Consider the following 14,695-nt stretch of genomic DNA (forward strand, 5'->3'; position numbering starts at 1 on the left):
GGTAGCGGTGAAGCTGGAATTAGCCACAGCATAAAATACCCTACCATATCCATAATGCCTAAATAACATGTTTGTTAAGGGCATGGTGTTCAGCTTCTGAAATTTCCCAGCATTTGGGGGCTTGAATGAACATGGAAAGCCCTTAATAAAACATGTTAAACCAAAATGTTTTATTTAATTGAATTTTTATTCAGGTATTGCAATCCCAATAAACAAATGAAAAGTGATCAAGATACACTAAATATATTGTATTGTAAATTAGATTCATACTTTTATCAGTCCAATATTTTAAAATGTCCAGAAGCACACATTTACTAGATGGCAAATAAACTGCATCAATGTGGGTTGATCCCCTGTTGAGCGGAAGGCTCTATTGGTCGTGATGCTACTGTGACCCTATTTCTATAAAACAAAGATATGAATGTGACAGTGTTTCCAGTCAAATGCAGAGGATGAGAAGCTTGGAAGGTTATTCATAGCAAAGCTGCAAGGGGTGATTGTAACATCTTAGCATAAACCGTTTCTAAAATATCCCATGTTCCACTCGGGCAGTCTTATTTTAGCTCCTTTTCAAGATAGACTGATAAAGCAACAATTCCTACTGGGCCTTACATCTACAGTAGTTTTGCATAATAATTAGTTCCCTCTTGGCAAAGGCAGGACGCTGATCATCTCAAAATAACACTAGCCTGGGAGTTGTGTTTGCTTTGCCTGTTGGTTCAAGCTGTTATTAGTCATTGCTAGTGGGCAACGGCTAAAACAAAGCGGTATTCTTCATACAGAAAACATCACAAAGAGATATGCAAGATGCACTCACATCTGCATGTACGTAATTGGAATATTAAAATGTTAGGGTACGTCATTTCTTTTATTTTAAGTTCTCCCTTTGTGTTAAACTATCCTCACAGTCTCTCTTATCCTTGTCCCAATTCTGTTATTCAGTGGCTTGATATGCCACCAAATAGTTTAAAAAACGGTTCACCACTCCCCAAATTATTCCATCATCTACAGCATTCCTGGTCCATAATGTCCCCAGAGTAGAGACCAATCTGATGTCTTATCTTTTGAAAATGAGATGAATTCATGAAGGACAGGACTATTAATGGCTATGATACACAATGATAACTAAACTGAATCTCTTTGTTCAGAGACAGTGTACGTCTGAATACCAGACGCTGGAAATATATCCATCATACCCGCTTTGTGATCTTCGAGCACCATCTGGCTGGCCATGCTAGGAGCAGTATTTGATTAAATGGAACGTACTGTGCTCCCAAAAGGCACGTTTATGCTCTTGAAATATTGTAATACTTTTTTTTACTCAGGCATTTGATAGCCAAAGATACACAGGGATAATGCTGCTCTATAAACTGGGGGATGTTCAAGGACTCCATTCCGCCTGCATTTCTAAGCCAGCCAACCTGATTCCCACTTCCTGGGCTAATTGGTGGATTGGGACATAGTTATACATGTCTCCAAATTTTGCTATGCAGTTCGCATTTCAAAAATGTGTACATTAGATTAAAATACATACAGTAATGCATGTTTTAGGATAGAACGCAAACAAAAAAGCATATTTTAGAGTAAAAAGGGTAAAATGCATATATTGCGGGGAAATGTGATAAATGATGCAGATTTTTGACAGTTTTTTTTCTAAACTAAAACAAAAATGGATTGATGGAGATACAGGGATAAGATATTCTTATGAATGAACGTATGTGAAATTGACACGAACTGAAAATAGACTGCACTATCCAAAGCGGAAAGGACCTCACCAGGACCACAAAATGAAGATACACAACCCCAACTGTGTGAAAATGTAAATACAACAACAATAATAAATGATACTCTTCAAAACACATGAATAGAATTGAAATAATTGAACAGTCAGATGTATACAGCATCTATTTAAATAATGCATAAGTATACAATGGTAAAATTAAAATTCATAATAATGCATATCTATAATCTATTCATGAGAGCTTCCAAATCACACGAGGTACTGGTTCCCCTCTATTTGGCTCTGGTTAGGCCTCATCTTAAGTATTGCGTCCAGTTCTGGGCACCACACTTCAAGAAGGATGCAGACAAGCTGGAGCGTGTTCAGAGGAGGGCAACCAGGATGGTCAGGGGTCTGAAAACAGAGCCCTATGAGGAAAGACTGAAAGGACTGGGCATGTTTAGTCTGGAGAAGAGAAGACTGTGGGGAAACATGATAGCACTCTTCAAATACTTGAAAGGTTGTCACACAGAGGAGGGTCAGGATCTCTTCTCGATCAACCCAGAATGCAGGACACGGACTAATGGGCTCAAGTTACAGGAAGCCCAATTCCATCTGGACATCAGGAAAAACTTCCTGACTGTTAAAAGCAGTACAACAATGAATGAATAAAGCTTTATTGAATAAGTCTTCTGACCATTTCAAAAGATCACGTCATCTTTAAAACATACAGGCATTAATTAAAATTTACAATTTAAAACAATTACAGTTTCTATATGATATATTATTTAAGACTAACAGTTAATAAAACCCCTTGTGTTGCGAGATTTAATAAAATCTACTTATTAAGCCATTTTTCTAATTCTTTTTTCCTTATGCTGGCTGCTTTGAGAGCAAAAAGAGCAACTTTCTGAGTCAAAAAAATAATTAGAACCACGTAGGAGGAAGGACAATTTATCCTTCACTGTCCAGTTTCTCAGGCGTATTAAAAACATAGATAGATAGATTTCTCTACATTTTGAATACATACAACATTCGAGTAAATAGTGAGCTAGTTCTTCAATAGCAGGAATGCCACATATACATAATCTATCTTTCGATGGGATGCCTGGAAATCAACCCTGTAGCATTATTGTATCCATCAGCTCGAGGCGAAGCCGAGTAAAGGCTACGCGATGGACCCGTTCCATATCGAAGAACAGGTATTTTTCTTCTTTAAAATGGACTTTAGATGTTGCTAGCCATTTCATGGCCCTTGAATCTGCTACTGCGGCTATATCACTCTGACTTCTAATATCGGAGATCCTAAGTTTAACAGCATTTCTTATGTTAGTATTGGGGGTGCTGATTGCCAGCAGACTGAAACCAGAGCTTGGTAACATCTTTATAAATCTATACAGCCAGGAGGTTTCCAAGGTTTTAGCCATCTTCTCGAGAAGACACTTCTTGGGCAGCCTGGCCTCGTTCATCAAAACTAACTTAAACCAATAATTGAATAGCCCACAATGTATTTGATCTCAGACTGCCGTAATACCGACTTCCGATCTAAGCACGTGTGCTGGACAGGTTAGAGCAACCCCTAACATCGTACGCAAGAAACAATTTTGGACCCTTTCTATTTCCCTGCTATTGACGAAACCCCATATTTCAGCCCCATAAATTTGTACCGGCGACACTTTAGCCTTATATACATTAATGATTGGCAAGAGAGAACCAGGTTGTCTATAATTTATTAACCTGTTCAAGGATTTTGCACAAACTGTTGCCTTTAACTCACTTCTTTTTAACTGCGGTGCCCATGATCCTGTGGAAGTGAAAGTTAGTCCAAGATAGATAAATGAATCCACCTGGTCAATTTCATTAGAGTTCAAAAACCACTTGTATCGCTGCTTTTTCTTACCAAAGATCAGGACTTTTGATTTCTTGCAATTAATCACTAGGTCATTTTCCCTGCAGTATGAACAAAAAAATTTCAGAAGCCTCCGCAGTCCAACCTGAGTGGTGGAAGCCAAAATCATGTCATCCGCATAGAGGAGAATGTTCACTACTTTGTCCAAAACCCTTGGCATATGAAACTCTTGCCTGTGTAGTGTTGAAACTATGTCGTTAATATAAAAGTTAAAGACAAATGGCGCAAGAATGCAGCCCTGGCGAACTCCTTTGCTTGTGGGGATCTCATTTGTTAGAGCTTGGTATACCCTGGTTCTAACCTTTAAATGAGTGTCTGTATAAAGGATCTTTACCAGAAAAAGGAGTCTCCTATTAATGTTTGTTTTAGCCAGTTTATCCCAGAGAAGACTTTTATTAATTGAATCAAAGGCAGCACTTCAATCGATAAATGCTGTGATGAGCTGCCCACCTTTTGCGGTATATTTAGATATCAAGTGAGATAGGGTGAAACAATTATCAATGACCAACTTTCTTGCCTAAAACCTGCCTGCTCTTCTGCCAAAATGGCATTTTCAGTACAACAATGGAACCAATTACCTAGGGAGGTCGTGGGCTCTCCCACACTAGAGGCATTCAAGAGGCAGCTGGGGGGGGGGATCTACACTACTGCTTTAAAGCGCTTTAAAGCACTTTATAACAGTTTTGACTGCATATACAGGTTTCAAAACGTTTTCAAAGTGCTTTAAAGCGCTTTAAAAGCAGTAGTGTAGATCCCCCCTTGGACCACCATCTGTCAGGGATGCTTCCAACGCTACTATTCTATGATTCTACTCTTATCTAGTTGCCCATGTCATAACACAACACAAATCATGGTGGGGGAAAGATGTAATGATAGCTCTCTGGTATGTCTCCCCAAAGGGTTGATAAATATTCCAGGATATTGTTTCTTTTTAGTGATATTGCCTTTAGTACTTTTATAGCACTTGTAGTTATGTTTTAATATTCTTTGTACTGTGTATTTCTCCTTTAAAAAATAGCTACATTGAACTTTTTAAGAAAGGCAGTAGCTAAATCTTTCAAATAAATAGCATATCCAGGTGTATTCACTAAGTGGAGATGGAACACTGAGAGTGGTCTGTGTATAAACTCAATACAGTTGTTGGTTGGTGCCATAATGTATAGGATAATGGTAAATTGAATGTGGTTTGCCTTACATCCTGCCCAGTCCTCTTCAGTTTCGTTTAGTTCACTGAGGGCTAATTCAGAAAGAATTAGTAAGTTAGTGAGTTGGTAAACTTACTGTTTTATTAACTGGCCATATTTATATGCTACCCAATAACAGGTTCCTCTGGGCAGCTTCTTGCTCCCTGATACCTCCCTCGGCTTTTCCTTTTACCACAGTGTCTGGTTCAAAGAGACATTGCCTATTTTGTAACTCCCTAATGGTAGAAATGTTAACAAGTCCAAGTTTGGAAAAACTGACAGGTAGCAATTTCAAGCAGCCAGTCTCTCCAGTAATGCCACCTGTCAGTTTGCTACTGTGGAACGGTTTGTGGTCTAGGTGCAAGATCCCTACAGGTGCTCAGTCAGACTGTCATCTGGCACAAACCCATCTTGTCATTTTACAGTCCATCAGAGGCAGATAACATTTATTGGTCTAGGTGGGAACTGCCTACAGATAGCAGGTGACATTCAGTCTGTCCCAAACTGCTACGTGTCTGATATTCTGATGTTGTCAGGTTTTCTGTCTTAAGAATGCACTGCCTCATTTTTCAGATAAAAAAAAAGGTTTTCTTTTCTTTTTTTAAGACATGGTCATGTAAAACTTCAACTCCTTGTGAAGAACTTAACATATCACAGAGACAAGGCATTAATATCATCATCATCATCATCTTGCATGGGTGATCATCATGCAAGATGCTTTCAAAGAAACTCGGCTCTGTGCAGTTCAGTATCTGCCTGGGGACTTCACTACCTCATTTAGCAATGTGAGTCTTATAGTAATGTTCAGCAAATCTACTTTTCCATACTCTTCCAGTGACTCTATTCTGAATGCTGACTCTTACAGAACTTCCGCCCACCAGAGTTGTCCCTGTTTGATGCTTTAATACCCAACCGGATGTTTGAAGAGACGTCCCCTGAGACTGCAGTTGAAGTCTGGCATGTGAGAACTCCAAACCAGCACCACACAAATAAATAAAATAAATAAATATTTTGTCCCACAGTGTAGCATATGCTTTTCCACCATATAGAAGCTGAGCATGCAGTACCATGGGCTTTATTCAAGGCCCAATTGGCTTTAAGTATTCACATTATAGTCCAAATGAGTGAATCTGATGCCTGGGGAACATGCTGTTAGTGAACATGCACACAACGGTGGAATTGATCTGCTTACAAAAATAAAGGTGGTGTTATCTGAGGACATATGCTTTGAACTTGTTCTGGAATGTTTGGTTCCTTAATAGCCTACATACACCAGTGTAGTGTCATGGCTAGACTGTTGGGCTGGGAGTCGGCCATGGAAGCCCACTGGGTGACATTGGGCCAGTCACAATCTCTCACCCAACCTACCTCACAGGGTTGTTGTGAGGATAAAATGGAGAGGACACCGCCTTGGGTTTCTTGAAGGAAAAAAGGTGGGATAAAAATGCAAGCAATAAATAAATAAATAAATAAAACATAGCCTTTGGGAAGATAAAAGTAAAGCCTTGTAGAAGGTATTGCTGAAAGAAAATATGCTAAGTGTGACCCACATGGCACACTCTCCAACATTTTGCAGAGGAAAATAGGGACATGCTTATAGTATCCCTAAATACCAATGCACACTGCTGAAGCCCTCTTCCTCATGACACATAGTTGAATCCTGCTTTAGAAATCATAAAGCAGTTGTTTTGGTTTTTTTTAAAAAAATTCTTTTGTTTAAAAAATTAAAGGTAGAAAACTATATTGATCTACATCCACAGTTTTCAGAATTTTTCATGATGCTAGGTGATATAAAAAGCAAGAGATGGGGGAAGAAACAGTAAAGTCCAAATATATGGCCAGATGTTGTGACCATGAGATCTGTAGAATAGATAGCTTCGGTCTCAAAATCGATATTTGCAATCTGAATGAATTGATTGGTACATTTTGCAGGTATCAGATTACGCTTAGCAATGAATGCATTTTTGGGATAGAGAAACAATGGCTGATCTCCATTTCAGAGAACTCAAAGGCCGGATGTAACTATGATCTTCCTCTTGCCAAGAGCAAAACACAAAACTTCCTGAATCAGCATAGAGCAGAACTAGAGAGAAACATGACATGTTCTTATATTAGCAAAGCCGTATGCTAAAGTAAAACATGTAGCTGTTTTAAATACTGGGAATAAGTTATCATTTTATTATTGCTCAGATAAATAAGCTATTATTATGTATTCAGAATGTTGTCTCAACTTTAATTCTGTAGATCAGCCACTCAGAGAATATAAATCTACCTTCTCATATCTGTTTATCAAGTGCCCTATCATATATTGCCATTTCCTGATGTGTCATCAGAAGAAACAGCAAAAATAAATAAGTTGTTGACTGCAGACACACCAGCCTGCAAAAACCTATCTGAGTATGTCAAGGAGATTTATCTGAACAATCCAGACTCTAAGCAACCACCAGCTGAGACACTGATTGACATGTATAGTGATGTTTTTTGGCCAATCACCTCCAAGACAGTCAAAACGGAGTTCTCTTCTTTTCATTCCTCTGCTTTCTTTGTCTTTTTGCTTATTGAACTTAGGGTTGTACCTAGTAGCTGACAGGTATTTTCCCCAGAGGAGGTACAAATTCCCTCACACAGCCATTATCTGACAATGTTAAGGTTCCCCCCTACAGAGCTTATGATGGAAAGGCTATCAGACAAGCAGGCAAAACAGTTTCACTTGCCACAGCATTGCACTGCCTAGAGGGAAAGGAACAGTCAATCTTTCCTGTTCCGAGTGTCTGACTGACACTATCCAACTATTTTGCAAAGTGTGCTCAAAAGTTCAGACAGGGAATAGTGTTGATTGACTAAAGCTGAGGAAAGGCTAAATGTCAGCCTTTCAAGTCTAAACTTGCCACTGCTCTCTAACAGGATGACTGATGGAGTGATGTCTAGAGTGAAGACTGAAATTGAAAGGGGTGGTGGTGGCTGAAAAATATATTTAAAAGTGAGTCCATGGCAATTTTAGTTTTTAATATTTGTATTACTCAGGAGTACAATTAGGGTGCAATTAACACAAGAAAAAGAGCCCATTTTGTCTGTTGGATAATTGACAATAGGACTATTGAATTGCTGTATTGAATTACTGCCCTCCGTATGAAATCCCAAACCAAATAAACGATTTTCAATTGTCCTTGAATCTATTAGTATTGACAACCTAGTATTGCCATATTAGTTACTTTGTTGATTCATATGGCATTCCACTCGCTCTACTTAGCCAGTTGTATTTGGCTAGAGTCTTGTTATCCCCCCACCCCATTTTGCAGCAATGTTACTCTTACTGTAAGCCATTCCTTCTATCCATCAAAAAAAGAAGAGTAAAATGTGACATGGTAAGATGTATGTTGTAACAGTTGCATGTGTGGCTGCAGTGGAGATGTGGGCCTTTGGGGAAGCCCCTGGGGGTTGAAATTGCCCACCCCCCGAATGGCCTGGGAGCCCAGACGTTGCCCACCCCTGTTGTAATCATTTACAGGTCACTGTTCCAAATCATGCTTATAAAGTATCTTGACCACCATCAGTGAATAAAATATGCTTTATTTTTGCCACATTTCCAGCGTTCATTAAATACAACCCCTATGCACTTTTGCTCTCCATAAATGGTGTAAAATACCAGAGATTTTCATTTGAAGTCAGTAGCTATGCAATATAATTCAGAGAAAACATAGAATCATAGAATAGTAGAGTTGGAAGGGGCCTACAAGGCCATCGAGTCCAACCCCCTGCTCAGTGCAGGAATCCACCCTAAAGCATCCCTGACAGATGGTTGTCCAGCTGCCTCTTGAATGCCTCTAGTGTGGGAGAGGCCACAACCTCCCATAAACTGGTCCCTTTTTAAGATCTGATACTGATTAATAAGTTTAAAGCATGTCTAACAATATATTGGATTGTGGCCACTGTGCAACAAAAAGAAGGGAATCTAAAACAGTCCAAACCTATACTTACTTGGAAAATCTAGCATGTTTTGAGAATGAGACTCTTCTTCAGTGGAGTAATTTTTATCACTTTGATCATTCTTGTCAAGATCTCCATGCCCAGAAAACAGGACTTCTTGATGAAAATAACTTCCCTGGAGATGTTTGCACCTTTGGGCATGTGCTGAATGTCCTGGTACACCCTCTTATGTTGAATTGTAGCTGCTGCTTTTTTAAAATTAAAAACAACATTCCAGGGATTGGATGCAGATTTATGCTGGATCAACTGTGCTGGCAGAAGTAGACTTTTCCAGCTCATCCTTCCCATGGCAGCCCCGCCAGCCCTCTGAAAATGATACACAGAGTCAGGAGACCCTTGCTGAATGGGATCAGCTGTGATTTAGGGGAACCCCAAAAATCAGGTGGACGGGCTTTCCATGAGCGGAGCCCTTCCTCTCACGGAAGGCAGATCCTAGGTCCAACCCAGGTCTGTGCAACATGTAATGCAGCCTGCCAGCCCTTTACAATAGATCACTGGGAACTTGATAACACCCTTTTCTGCTTCCTACTTGAGACTGCACATCTAGAGGTTATCGAATATCTGGCAAGCCACAACATCTTATTCGTGGGTTTTGTTCAGGTTGATAGATCACTAATTGTGCAGTCCTGATTTATTCGCATAAGCACCTGACTGAGTGTTACTGGGATATTCATTCCCTGGGAACAGAAATATAGTACTAACATTATGATTATCTACAGTTTTATTCCTGCCACAAGACTCAGATGACAACAGATGTTTCTTTCTAATTTTTAACAACACAGCTATAAACGAAGGCAATGTTTACCATCAGATAGCACTTAAAAAGCAAAATAACTGTATTACTAAAGCTGGTGCATAAATATAATTTAAGAATGCTACCTATCCAGAAGTTTAATACCTATTAAATCCTAGGTGTTTTTGTTTAAGGTGGGGGATCAGAGGGAGTTCAGAAGCCCTGAGGTGCTCATATTGAACAACACGTTTACCATATTTATGTTGAAGGAGATTTTTAAAAAGAAAAAGAAAAAAAGATGACTGGAAAGAAACACATAATGTTTTTCCAAGGAAGAAGCAGAAGGCTATATTTGCATATTATACAGTTGGATGCAAAACCATCAATCATCATATTATCTGTACATTGAGGATGATAAATGACTTGCATTGTGATGAGAGAATTTAATCACATAGAGAACTGAAGGGGGCACATAACACAAACGCTTTATCTGCAGAAGCAATAGTTTATCATTAGACATATACATCTAAGGACACTTCTAAAACAGCACCATCCATTTTCAGGCTCACTCAGGTAACTTTGGAAAAGGTCAAGAATGTGCATTCTTGATAGTTTAGCTTTTGTTCTATGGAGTCCTGCAGCAGTCAATTTATGCAGTTCTAATCAATTCAGACAGTAATTACAAATTTCCTAACTGAGGCCCTTTCTACACCTAAGGATTATCCCAGGAAAATCGAGGGATCATCCCTGCCTGCTCCCAGGATCCCCTGTGTGTCATTTGCATACACAGGGATGATCCCAGGATGACCCCTGGAAAAAAGGCAGGTGTAGAAACAGCCTGAGATGACTTTTAAAAGTGTTAAAACTACAATGATAATTGTATGATCAAAGTAAGCTATATGTAAAATAACTTTAGGAGCAGGAAGGCTGCTTTATATGCCTAAAGCAGTCCTTCCCAACTTGGTGCCCTCTGGATGTTTTGGACTACATGGCCCAGCATTCCTGACTATTGGCCATGCTGCCCGAGGCTGATGGGAGCTAAAATCCAAAATATCTGCAGGGCACCAGGTTGGGGAAAGTTGTCTTAAAGCAATACAGTGACTTTAGATCTGTAAAAAGATCTAAAAAAAAAAGTATTGCTTCTTTTTCCATTTTTCCGCCTTCCTTCCAGGGCCTCAAATTTTCTGGACGTTTTACATCTTCATACAGTGGCATTTTCACTATCACCTAGGTTATAAATATAGTACACTGGGCTGATAAAACAAGGATATCATTGGAAAAGAGGCCCATTTTATCCATTCCAACCCTCCAATTCTAGTATGAGATTGTATTATGACTGTATCCTATGATGGAAAAGAAGCCACCATGTAGCTTTCTGTACATTGTTAAATTGAAGCAGTAGTTCATAAGCGTAGACTCTCCAGTTTCAGTGCTGGCTTGAAGAGTCCTGACCTCATACCAAAGCAGAAGGATTGGCACATCCTGATTTTATTGCAATGGAGCTGTGCATGCAAAGGCAGCCATGTACTTTGGTAGAAGTGATGGTAGATTGCCTCCAGATGTGCATCAGGCCTATTTGGGGGAATAATGGTGGGAGAGGCTTGGCTGGAAAGTAGTATGAATTTGACACACACACCCTCCCCCACAGAAGCAGGTTTCACTATGGGCTCATCTACACCAAGCAGGATATTCCACTATGAAAGTGGTATGAAAGCGGTATATAAAAGGCAGGAGCCACACTACTGCTTTATAGTGGTATTGAAATGCACTGAAAACTCTGAGGGCCCATGTCACATACCATATACCGCTTTCATACCACTTTCATAGTGTTACATCCTGCTTGGTGTAGATGTGTCATGAGCCCCAACAGTTGTCAGTGCACTTCAGTTCCGCTATAAAGCAGTATTGTGGCTCCTGGCTTTTATATACCACTTTCATACCGCTTTCATAGTGGAATATCTTGCTTGGTGTAGATGAGCCCTATGTGTGCTTCTCCAGTTAAATCTGAACCCATAAACTCTGAATTAAAGGTGCAAAATCCTTGCCATTAGTAGAGAAACTGAGCTGGAATGGACGACCCGAAAACGATAAACATATTATGACATTCCAGATAAATATATAAATTGTGTTCATCGCTAGTAATCACGAGAGCACATTGATGGCAGTAGGAAGCAACTATGACTTCAAAGTGCTGATATATGTTCATTGCTGTGCAAAAGCCAAGGTTGGAAAGATACACTTGTCTCTAAGCAAGAAGAAGGCAGAGCTAACCTTCCTATAAGAAATCTTTGCATGTAGCTCAACCCAGAAGTCCGCTCCTATTTAGTGTGTGTCATGTTAGTAACACAAAATGAAACAGAAAAGGAGCTCATGACACAGGACAGATCACAAAGGAGACTGTTTTAATTGTTTTTATTGCTTTTAAATTATATACTGGTTTTAACTTGATTCATGGTTTAATTTGTTTTTAGCTGTGTATATTTATTGTTTTATATTGTATGATTTTATCTGTACGCTGTCCTGAGATCCTAATGATATAGGCAGGATACAAATGTTTTAAATAAATAAATAAATGTTGTTTTGTTTACGCTATGGGCACGATCCACTGAGAATTTGCCATATATCAAAACAAAAGAGGTTGATTTTAGGTGTCTTGTTACTATGAACAGGGCAAATTTACTTACATGGAAGCAAATCCCAGTTAATTTAAATGGGCTTACTTCCAAGTTAACATTGTTAGTTTGATTCTGTTGAGCATATTACTGGAGATAAGTGTTTCATCGTGTGGCCTTGTGGAGAACATAACAAAATCACAGACTGTAGCATGGTAGAACCATATATAAAGCTGACCTAATACCATCAAATATTGTATTGGTTTTATATGGGACACTTAGGTGCAAGCTCAATTTGTCCAGTACTAAATGGATGCCTCCCCAGCATAAGATGGAAATAATTGTGGTTCAGTGCAAAGCACTTTGGACTTGTAGCATGAGAATCTAGGTTTTAATTAGCAGCTCAATTACAGGTCTGTTCAGATGTGACTGCTCCCCTTTAAATTTTATCTGAAGTGGTAAGGGATACTGACTGAAATCCTATAAATGTATACTCAAAATCAAGCTCCATTGACTTCAGCAGGACTTACTCCCAGGGAAGTGAGTCATGTGCTCCCTCCCTTGCTCCTTTCACTGCAAGTTGAAGGTAAATAATGAACTGGGAGATCTGCTGCTTTTGGCTCCATAAATTCTCCACTTGCTGCCACATTTCAACAGTTATAAACTGGGAATAATAAAAATCTTGTTCACAGTGGCATCAAGGCTGAATGAAGAAAACATCATAAAACCATATGCAATCTAAAATGTGATTTTATTATTATTATTATTATTATTATTATTATTATTGATGATGATGATACTGATATGCCAAAATACTTGGACTTTTTGTTTACCTTTACTCTTGAATAGATTAAAATACTAACTTTGCTTCACTTCCTGACTGAATGTTGCAGAAAGCAAGATGATTAGGGGAGTATTATATGTTTGCATAATATTAATAGCCATGGGAGGATAAAGGCATGCACAGAAATGTGATAGATAATTTTGAAATACCCAAGCCAGAGCAACTCATTCGAGCTAAAATTACATTATCCAGCAATAGCATTGCTTATATGTTAGCATTGTATTGAAAACTCTGAAGCCTAGAGATTGCAAATTATTCCACCTTGGACCTTGGAAATTATTCATATTATCAGGCAGTGACTCCTCCTGCATTCTGTTTGTGTCTCAACATTATTTTATATATTGTTAGTTAATTAACCCTGCCTGTAGCATGGATTGTGTATCTTCAAGAAATGTGACTAAGTAATCACTAAATAGCATGTAGCATTTCTTAGTTGTCTTCCTTAAAGTCTGAAAACACTCTCAAGAATTGTAGACCAATTCATTTTAAAATGAAGATCCTTGCCTATAACATAATCAATGTGTCCTTTTATTTTAAGAATGTTAAGACAATCCAGAAAGTTAATTCCCATCGAAATCAATCTGTGAGGGTGGGGGTAGAGAGAAGAAAATATAATATATACATTTCCCACCAGCCCCTGAACCCTCATAAAGAGCAAACATAAAATCTCTGAATGGCTAAAATGGATGCTCTGTAGAATATTAAGGAAGTAGCTTGTGAAAAGTCATTCATTTGGACTTGCTCCAATTTAATCTTCTTGTCTGGTCTGCTGACTTCAAAAGAAAATATCACACAAACAAACTGTAGAAACTCACAATAACCTTTCAAGAGCTGGCAGAAGCTTTCATTTGAATACTAACAGGAACATGGTGGGTCAAGGCAAAAAGGTATATGAATTTCCACTCTAGTCCTTACAGGCCTGAACAGAATTATGCCCAGTTTACCTTTCTGCTATAAATTATATGTGTTCCATCTCATTAAAGACTTATATGTGCTGTTCACATTGCACGTATCACATTGCCAAAAATCTGGCAGGAAATGTGGATTACAGATCAATACAAACGATATTTATGGAAGAGAATCTGGGACGGGAGCCAGTTGAGTCCTGTTCAATGAACCTGGCTGAAATCCAAATCTTTCAGCTCTTCGACGTTGTGCGACAAGTTACTGGCGATCTGGTCATTTGACTGTGGCCAGGATTCAAAGTATTTGGTCAGAGACTGTTCAGCACTCTTTTACTTTTACAAAAATCCGCTGTATGCCTCATATAGCTTGATCCAATGAGCCTCTGTGTTACCAATAACTAGGATGCTGTGGCCACTGCATTGCAGTCTTGGTTTGAGATGATTCAGGTCGTTGTTGACCAAGCACAACTGTCCGCATTAATGTTATTGCAACAGCTGCAGCCGCCAGCAGATGACTGAAATGGCAATGCAGAAAGCCACTATGTGGCTAAAGAATAGGTAGGAAAAGGGGCCGGCCTGAGACAACCCAGCTACGGATGATGTGAGACTTTGAATGGGAAATGCAAACTTCCTCCATTCAATTCAGAACTTAACTGGGAATAAGTCACATGGAACATTTCAAGACTGGGGCAGATCCATTCACGCTGGCTTCAGTTTGGTGCTTTGCTTTGCTTTCTTTCTTTTTTAGGGGGGATGGCAAGGGAGGAACTGACAAGATATGCAGAGAAGCACTTTACCCAT

The 14,695-nt window shown here is 39.1% G+C and overlaps 1 protein-coding gene across 3 annotated transcripts in view; it reads left to right on the forward strand.

Moving 5' to 3' along the window:
• RALYL (RALY RNA binding protein like) overlaps nucleotides 1–14,695 on the forward strand; it is a 147,958-nt gene that overhangs the window by 23,899 nt on the left and 109,364 nt on the right. The gene's annotated exons all lie outside the window — the stretch shown is intronic.

This window comes from Elgaria multicarinata, chromosome 7 (assembly GCF_023053635.1).
Source record: "Elgaria multicarinata webbii isolate HBS135686 ecotype San Diego chromosome 7, rElgMul1.1.pri, whole genome shotgun sequence".
Classification (NCBI taxonomy): Eukaryota; Metazoa; Chordata; class Lepidosauria; order Squamata; family Anguidae; genus Elgaria; species Elgaria multicarinata.